The sequence below is a fragment of the Haemorhous mexicanus genome, chromosome 3 (assembly GCF_027477595.1).
Source record: "Haemorhous mexicanus isolate bHaeMex1 chromosome 3, bHaeMex1.pri, whole genome shotgun sequence".
NCBI lineage: Eukaryota > Metazoa > Chordata > Aves > Passeriformes > Fringillidae > Haemorhous > Haemorhous mexicanus.
Window position 1 is genome coordinate 25,954,862 of NC_082343.1, and position 9,618 is coordinate 25,964,479.

A 9,618-nucleotide genomic window follows, 5' to 3' on the forward strand; every position below is an offset into this window, starting at 1 on the left:
CTTTGCTGTTAATTGTACATATGGAAGAGAGACATTTTACTCATTATCATCTATGATATAACAGTTTGGAATGGCAGACTGAGTTGCAAGTCATTTGCATGCACATGTGGGACCTTGAAATGATCATCACTTCCAGCTGGAGCTAGGACTGCTGTCTCTCCTTGTCCTTTTCCCCAACTTGGTTTTGTTAAACAATAAAAATGTGGGGTGCTTCAAATAGTGTCAATATCCAGTGTCTTGAGCTTTTTCAGTAATTTGCCTATTGCATATTTTCATTCATATCAAAATAGGAGCCCTGTTGTTTTATCCCTCTTGGAGTCTACTTACAGACACCTGAGTTGAATGGGAGTGCACCACCCATGGCAGTGGAAGAGTTGCCTGCTGGATAACTTCCCTGAATATTGTCCCACATTGCTCCTGACTCCTTTAGCCCAGTGCTACAGGTTTCACATGAATACTTTGATTTTTGCTTCTCAATAACCTTGTTGGCATTTTGGTACATGGATCATCTGGCTGAATGTGAGCCAGTGTGTGCCCAAGTGGCCAAGAAGGCTGATGGCATCCTGGCCTGTACCAGGAATAGTGGGACCAGCAGGACCAGGGAAGTCATTCTTCTCTATTCTCAGCACTGTTGAGGCTGAGTGCTGTGTCCACTGCTGGGCCTCTCCCCTTAGGAAAGATGTTGAGATGCTGGAGCACATCCAGAGAAGGGCAAACAAGTCTCTAATGAGTCTCTCTGGGTTTGCTTATGATAAAAGTGTTCCTTTTTATTAAGGAGCAGACTAAAAAGAACGGAGACACTGCGTTTGGCTGTAGCCTACTGTGGTACATTGCCTCCAAATAAAGTGCATAGTTTTGAGGTGAAAAGTGGTGTTTGACACTTGGGGTTCCACTTCTGCATTAATGAGGTACTGAGCTAATAAACCGGCCAGTTCATAATTTTGCTAAGACCATTTAGTAAGGGTGTCATATCATCTTTGGCCCGACAAGCTTAGCAAAACCTGGCATATTTAATGAAACCTTAAGCTTTTCAGAAATGCAAGAATTACTCTTCTGGGGGCCAAAGGAATTTGATATTGCCTTTAGATAAGCCGTAAAACTAAAAAAGAAGTTCAGTGTCATGCTTTGAAATTTATCTCTAAAATAATTAATGATAATATAACAATCATTTCCCACAGCTGAGTATGACTAGGGATGTTATGTCTGGGATAGGTGTTTTCCTTTGTTGTTTGAGGAGTTCTTCCCACAAGATGATGGGCATGATTTGTGATGATTTGTTATTCCTTCAGCTGTCCTGACACAGCTGTTGTGTGCTATAGATTGCATCAGCAAAGCCTTTTATTTTCAAGTAGTTGTAAACAACTCTGGGAGATAACTGAGATTTCATTCCTTCTATCTCCATGCCTTCTGGAGGTTTTGATAACTGAATGCCAGCAGTGAGGTGGGAGATGCTCCTGCAGCTGTTTAACTTCTGTGTCAAAGCATACTTCCTCTGTGAGCAGCAATGACTGAGGATGTCCAGGAGTTTCCTTGTTGCTTCTTTTTAGATGCCAGAATGATTTCCAAATACTTGCAAATTTGTAATGCAACTCTGTGTGTATTTTAGGTCATAAACTGGATAATCAGCCTGTAAACAGTGTCCAATTATGTAAATCCCTTCTGTTTAGATGATGAGATTGTGCTCTAATGCATATTAGAAAGTTTTCTGCTATATTGGCTCATGTAAACACTAAACATTTAGTTTGATATCAGGATCAATTCTGCCTGCAGCACCTGGCTTTTGTGTTCAGGCTCATTTTGAGACTGTAAAATGCTCTAACACATTGTCCTGTAAGGGGAGAGGTTTACTGTTAAATTATTTCCTCTTTTCTAATTCTGTAAAATGTTTTACTTGAAATTACTGAAAGTTTGTTTACAAGTTGTTTTTTGGTTTGTGGTGTGTTTTTTTTTTCCTGTTGTTTTTTTTTACCTTAAGTTAATGACACGACTGTAGCAGTGGTAATGTTCTACTAATATTCAATTCATTGAGTTTTTAAAGTCTTTTCAAGTCTGTTAGCATTTATATTAAACTTCTGCCAATTCTTTCAGTGTCTTTACTTCCTACTAGGTGCTTGAAGTGGTGAACTTTAACCAAGATAGCTAACAGACCTGCCAAGACAAACTATTTATGAACTATTATCTTTTCTATAGCTCATCTGGAACCCCTCAGTTTAGCACACTGGCTTGTGCTGTGTATGCAACATTTTAATTTTATGGATATTATGAAAACAGAAAAAAAAGAGAATCTTTCCATTGAGGAGACACAAGCCAACCAAGCAACTGGTGGTGCTTTGGAAGCTGCTGTGGTTTCAGGGCAGCTCTTGCATTGTTGCATCCTCTTTTGGTTCCCAGTTCAATGCTGGAGGTTCTGCCAGGTTTTTGTTTCTGCTCCTCCCCTGCTGTACTGCTGCCTTGCTGAGAAACAACCTCAAATATAAAAATTAAGCAGAAATTGCAAATACATGCTGTGGGTTTAAAGTCGTCTAATGTGGCAGAACTCCTCTGCAGCATTGTCCTTTTGAAGCCTGGCTGCTTAAATTTTGTTTGATGTGAAACTGTCTTTTAAAATAGCATTTTAATATTTACATTTCTTTTTGAAGGCTTCTTAGGAGCTTTAAGCTGATAGCTGCTGTAAGGCAATAACATTTCTGATTTTTAAAGCCAATTCAAGTATTTCATAATGTATCTCAGATGGATTGAAGCCTCTGTTAATCCTAAGTAATTACTGCAACACTTTGCACAATTAGCTTCCAACTCTCAGGTCAACAGAATAATAACATAAAAAGATGAACCTGTTTCTCTTCCAACACCCATTTAAGTGGAAGAATAAATTAGACTAAATAGATGCCATGGATTTTATTTGGTTAAGAGGAGATTTATGACCTAATATTTTGTCAAATCAGAACTTCATGTGCACTTGTTTTAAAAGAACATAGAGGTTTATTGGTAGTTTTTTGCAACAACTTTTCCTTTCAGTAAATGATTACATTAAAGCAAAGAAAGCCCGAAAGTTTAAGCCAGACAGAATGGTATTGAAATGGAAGACAGCTTCCTTCTCTTCTGTATTGACATGTTTTCTTAAATTAAGCTTGAGTTTGTTCTGATTTGTTTTGCTGCAGAATTCCAAGGTATACTTAGTTTAGGAATTAATGTATATTTCCAAGAGTCATCATGTTGCTATTATAAGGAAACTGCCCAAAGCCTGATTTGGTGTTATCATGGAAGGTGCTTTAAAATGTGTTTTGCACAACAAAACTACAAAAAAACCCCAACAAAGCAAAACAAAAAAAACCACAAAAAACCTCCAAAAACCCAAACCAAAACAAACCCTAAAAAATTACCCCAAAATCTTCTCAAAAACAGCCCTTTATAAGCAGAATGAGAAAAGGCTAAACTCAATGATCTTTGAAGGTTTAAGAGAAATCTTTTAGGTTGTATTCACAGACCTTTTTATTTGGTGGTTTGATATATTTAAATACCAGCTTTACACATTTTAAAATTAGGAAAAGCATCTGGTTCAGTATTTTAAGTTGATTCAGCCTGGCTACACCTTTGTTTGGTCAGGTGCTGGTACACTAATTAAATTAAAGCCTCTGTTAATCTTGCCAGCCCTGTCTGACATGGTTCAAGAAGCCTTTACATTGTCTCTGGTAATCTAAAGGACTAGGACTATGTATTTTAAAAGCTGTTACCAAATACAATGCTTTGTAGTTTATTGTAATGAGATTCTGGTGCTTCCCTATAAAATCTCCTCTTTGCAAATTGCCTTTTTTTTTTTTTTTTTTTTTGGCTAGTCAGTGCCAGGTGCAGTAACAGTAAATATTTTCTGAGTGTAGTTAACCAAAAGGCCTCTGTGTCTATTTCTGTGCTGGTAAATCCAGTTCTTCATTTATTTCCAGAAGTATTTATAGTGTCACAAGACACTGCTTACTTATTTTCCCTGCCATAGAAAACCCCACATGGAGAACAAGAATAGTGTTTATACTGCGTTTAGAGAAGAATTTCCTGCTTTAATGGTTGCCCAGGATAAGCTAGCTAGCTGTTAATATATTAACAAATACTGCTAATTCTACTGTAGGACTTAAAAGTGAATTCATCTAATCCTGGTTAGATCGATCCAGAAAACTGGAAGCACAAACAGACTTTTTGGTTATTTATTGTTTTCCCTTCCCTAACTACAGGTAAATCTTCTAGTAACCAGCTCAGTATTTTTCACTTGTGAGATGATTAGGGGGTATGCTGCATGATGTGTCTGCTGCTGTGCTAATTTTTTCTTGCCTTAATGAAAAGAACTCAAAGTTTGTGTTATAGTTATGGAGGAAAAGCAGTGTCCTAAGTATGCAATTGAGAGTTCACGTGCAAGTGACAGGAAGGTAGGGCCAAATGTCTTCTGCATTCTCAGATTTCTGTGCTGCCTGCAGATGTAAATTTAAACAATCAACACGATGAATGCACTTTTAATTAAAAACTTTTTCCTTTGACTTTTTTTAGTGTAGGCATGTCCTTCCCAGATTGTTGGCTTAGCTCATAGTATAAATACTGTACTATAGAAATAGTGTATTAGTTTTTGCATATTTTTGCAATTACTTAATCTGAGAGGTAGTATGCTTTCTTTTCTTGAAAGGGTGTGATTTACAAAATATGCTCAGTACCTGTAAGCTGAATTCCTGACAGCACAGATACTTCTGTCTTCAATCTGTCCTCCTCCAGATGATTTGCTTCAGCCCCTGCCACTCTTAGTTCAGCTATTTCTGTGTCTGTGCCATAAAACTTGTTTGGGTTAAAAAGAAAGCAAAAGCAATGAAGCAGCAGGGCTGGGTCTTCCTGTGTTGGCTCTGATGCCAGTTCAAACATTTTGGGAACTGAGGATGTCGGACAACAGACTCCAGGAGCCTCTCTTTCTGAGTGTTGCTGGAGTGGGATTCCTTGAGCAGTGGTAATTAATGGGCTGTTGGGAATGGGTCAACTTTCACATTTTGAAGTGTGGAGCCACAAAAGTGGAAGCAGAGGACACGTGTGCTTGCTCATAAGAAACCAAAACCCCTTCTGGTGGTTAAAGCAGAATAGTTTACCTTATGCTTCTGTTCCTCCTTTTCTCTGCTTAGAGAACATTTCTTCTTACTTTACTGTAACTACTAATTGTGGGATTTTACTACTGCAATGGAGGGAATCAACCTTTTCTAGGGGAGTACATGACTAGGACAATTACTGAGGAGATTATCCTAATGAAGGTAAACTGGTCAAGGAAACTGCATTTGGCTATCTGAAGTGCAAACACAGAAGAGGAAGAAATAAACAATGCATTAAAGTGCTTCGTCTCATGCCCCATTGATGTTTCTCATTGAAAAACCTTGCTTCATTGTGCATTTTTTGTACTTATTAGAGAACCAAGCAAACTTTTCTTCCCCTTGATCATGCCCATAGCATTTGCAAGTTAACACTTGTACTGTAGTCCCAGGCAGTTTGGTTAGTGTGCAAGCTGTGATCATGCCTCACATGAGATCCTGCCTGTGTCAAAAACCAAAACAGAGCCCTGTTGGGAAGGGAAGCTCCCACCAAGCTGCAACTTGTATGACTGCCACAATCACCTGGCGTTGGATGAGACAGCCTGCCAGAGCCTGGGAGTAGCACGTTGCAAGGGTTGACTTTGTTGAAACAACACCACGGTTGCTAAGGAGAGGGTAATTAAACCAGTCTATTAATCTTGAAGTGCCTACAGCTAGATCTGTTCAAAGGCAGTATCCTTTTGAAGTTGGTACTTCAAACTGCATTGCAAAGGTGGCCAACTGGAAGTCCCACGTGACCTAAGCTGCTCCTACCCCTTGTCTTGGGGCTGTTATTTTGCACAAAAGTTGTTTGTCTCGGTGTCTAGGGTAAATGTGAAGAGTCATCCTGAAAACAAGGCAAGTGATGGTAGAAAGATAGCAGCAACAGTGCTGTGCTAAACTTCAAACTGTGTGATTCAGAATATACGTGAAAAAGAAGTTTGAATTTCAATGAATGGAAAGCAAGAGCAAAAACAACATCCCGACTTTTTCTTTTTTCTTTTTTTTTTTATGATGGGTGCTCTGTATCCTGGTTGCACTGTCTGTATTCCTTAGGTCTGAGTAGTAGCCAACCACACAGCAGCACAAGTTTAGTCTTACTGGGCTGAAGCATGTAAATAATTCTCATTGCATTTTTATTAGTTATGGGAAGAAAAATAATATCTAATATCACTAGCTTTTTGACATCAATGAGCTTCAGTCTCTCTGCTCATTATTGCACTGAGTTCACGTGAACATGGTGTTACTGGGACATCTTTTATTGGAATACCTTTTCCTGGAATCCCTACGGTCCGTCTTTTTTGTTAAAACCTCAGTTTGCTGTTCTTTCTTCCTTCATATAACTTGTGGCAAGGAAGCACTCTTGTGGTGCTGTTAGTCTGGGTTTAAGGAGCTGTTTACCAACATGCTGTGACGATTGCTTAAGTCTGTCTGTGTGTTAAAATAATATCAGCCAGAAGAACTGATTTCATTAGCCTAGGGGCTAGCTGGATGGTAGATCAGTGGGTGCGAGACTGATCACAATCTGACAAAGCTGGCTGTGGGATTGTTTGATAATAGAGAATAGAGAAGGTTGTGTTTAAAAACAAATAAATAAATCCCTGGAAGCCACATATAAAGAGAATCTCTCAAGAAAACTAGATATAGTAGAGAGGTTTTTTGTGCTGTATGTTCCATTTTTTTGCTCTTTTGTCAATTTAATATGCCTGATCTGGAAAATGATCTACTAAGGAAAGTGAAGCAAAAAAATTGTGCGGACTAGGTTAAAAAATTCCATTTATTAAAACTACTCACACCAAAAGCTCCTTTTACTACTATGTCTCTGGAAAGGTAAACTTTAGCCCTATTGGTCAAGGGATTATGGGAAGTCTTCAGATAATTGTGAAGCCTAAATCAGCAGTAGTGTCTTTGTCCCACTTAATATAAGTAATAAAAAACCCTTCTCTTCTCTCTCCCCCATTTGCAGAAGCTTAAGAGCATAGGGCCATGGACTGGGAACAGAGCACAGTGGTCTAGCAGCCTTCAGGAGGTATTTGGCTGATGAGGGAGTAGTTCAGTTAAGTAAAGCAAATTCTTTGAAGTTTGAGACCTAAATTGATAAATTATCGGCAGGCTATCAATTTATGTCATGTGAAATTTGATTTTTTTTTTCCAAGATGAGGAAATGTACAGGGTAAAGTTATCAGCACGTGTCTATTGAAAACCTTTAACTATGAATAAATAATGGCCCTCCACTAGAATTTCAAGCCCATATCCAACAGTTTAAAAAAATAACATTTGTGTCAACTCAGTCAATTACCTTAAAGAAATAATGAGGGGGCAAATTATATAAAGTTGATGGCATTTACCCTTCAAAGATCATATTCAAAGCAGCAGATTATATTTTGTAAAATATTTGTGTGTGTGTGTGTGTTTTGGGGTTTTTTTTTTTTTTTTGGTCTGTCATAGTTTAGGAATAGTACTGCCCATTTTAGTGCTTCCACTGAGTTTCTCCAAACTATGTGCAACTCTCTGGTTTCCCCCCCTCTCCTTCTCCCTGTAATGGATGGAGATGAGAGCTGGAAGCACAGAAGGTAAAGATCATGGGCTGAGATAAGAACAATTTACTAGAAACAGCAATGAGGGAAGAAAAACATAGTAGCAGCAACAATAGAGATGACAGTGGGTACAAGAAACAATTGGCACATGAATTCCCACTGCTGACAATATCTGACCCCTCATTCCACCACACTCTGATCCAGAAGAGACCCTTTCCCTATCCATGGGAAATGCTGTGCGGTGGGATAGAGTCCTAGCCATGCCCCCTCCTGACTGCTGCAAAAATTTACACTGTGCTGGCTGGAGATGGGAGTAGCCTTATTATTTATTCAAAATTATCTCTGTCTTACAACAGCCCTATGATGCAGACACTAATTCCAAGCAGAGTGCAGCTAATTACTTACTGTTCCTTCTGAATACCCTATTGGCCTTATGTATATATTTAGGTAGATGACTCACAGTTATGAGACAAATGTCTGCAGGCCCTTAATCATTTTCAGATAAACACAAAGGAAGAAAGGACGTTTCTCTGCAAAAATATAAGTTGTAGCTAAGATTTGTCTGTAGTAATAAATAGGGTACTGTAGCAAGCAGGAACTGAGAATTGCAGATGGTTCCATGGAGGGCACAATATTGGCCTTTTTCTGTCTAATTGCTAGCTATAACTGTGTCTCCACTAATATTTAGCTCTGCCTTACTTTTGCAAGTGAATCTACTGAATACAGAACAAACACACTCTTGTGTATTAAAATAAAATGAATCAGCCATTGCATGTGATAATTTTTTCTTGTTTTCAATCCCACCTTCTGGCAAAGTAATGAGAGTCTTAAGCTTCTCATTAAGCAGGATGCTGGGGTAAATTCTTTCCTCAGTCCCTATGTATCTTACATTTGTTCTTTTTTTATCACGTTAGTTCTCTATGAAGATTTTTTACAACAGAAAACATTTAATTTCTGATAAAATGTATGCATGAGAGTAGTGGAACAACCAAACAATTGTTCATTTAGCAATGGAAACAAAGCCCCAGCATAACTGCAGATCTAAAACTCAGATCTTTTCTCGATTTATGCTCAAAATCAGACATTCAAACAGCTTTTGTTTTCAAAGCGCGATCAGACGTATTCCCTGACATTTGTTCTCGGCTTGTTGCTGGCTAAGTGAAAACTCCTTCCCTAGCCAAGGAAGAAACACTTCACCAGGAGGTCATCCTAGGCTTTGGAAAAACTCTGTAGCTTGTTGGTCAAGATACTTGTCAAGTTCCATTTCTCTTTTGCATTTAAAGAAGGTCCCAAAGCTGATCTCATCAAACACGTGTCCAAAGCCCTTATGGCTGACACAGTAAGAGGCAGCACAGAAGACATGACTGTTCTCAGTGGAAAAGAGTGACTAATGGTGAGGCCTGTCGCAGGAAAAGAAGTGATTTAATTCCTTGATGGATTTCAAGTAATTATTCCTTTTTTTTTGTTTGTTTTTGTTCATAAATGTTGCAGTTAAATAGCAATTAGGCAGATGAGTTGTGAAGTAAAAGAGAGCATAAACAAACTAAGGCATTCTCAAATATGAAATTTAGAATGAATGCCAATAGTAAAAAATGCTCTGAGTAAAAATGTGTCAAACATGTTAAAGTTTTCTTTAATTTATGAAAGCTGTGATATCATTAGTAACCAGAAACTTACATTTGAATTCCCTGACTTCTTTCTCCACAGCAATGCTGGTACAATATTGTGGTAATGCAGTGAAGGAATATCAGAAAACTGATTGGACTGTAAAAAGACTTGCTTATTTTTTACTGCTTTAGGCAGATCAGTGTCCTGAGCTATCTTTTAGCATGGCCTCACAGCTTTGCAGGAGAAAGCAAGGAAAGCAGAGCAAGCAACTTCCTCAGAGACAGAGGTATCTTCATTACTGCTGTTGCTGAATGTTAAACCTTGCTTAAATGTTCCATGTTTTTCTACAGCTCTAGACTGATAGTTCCCTTCACCTTAGAGAACCATAA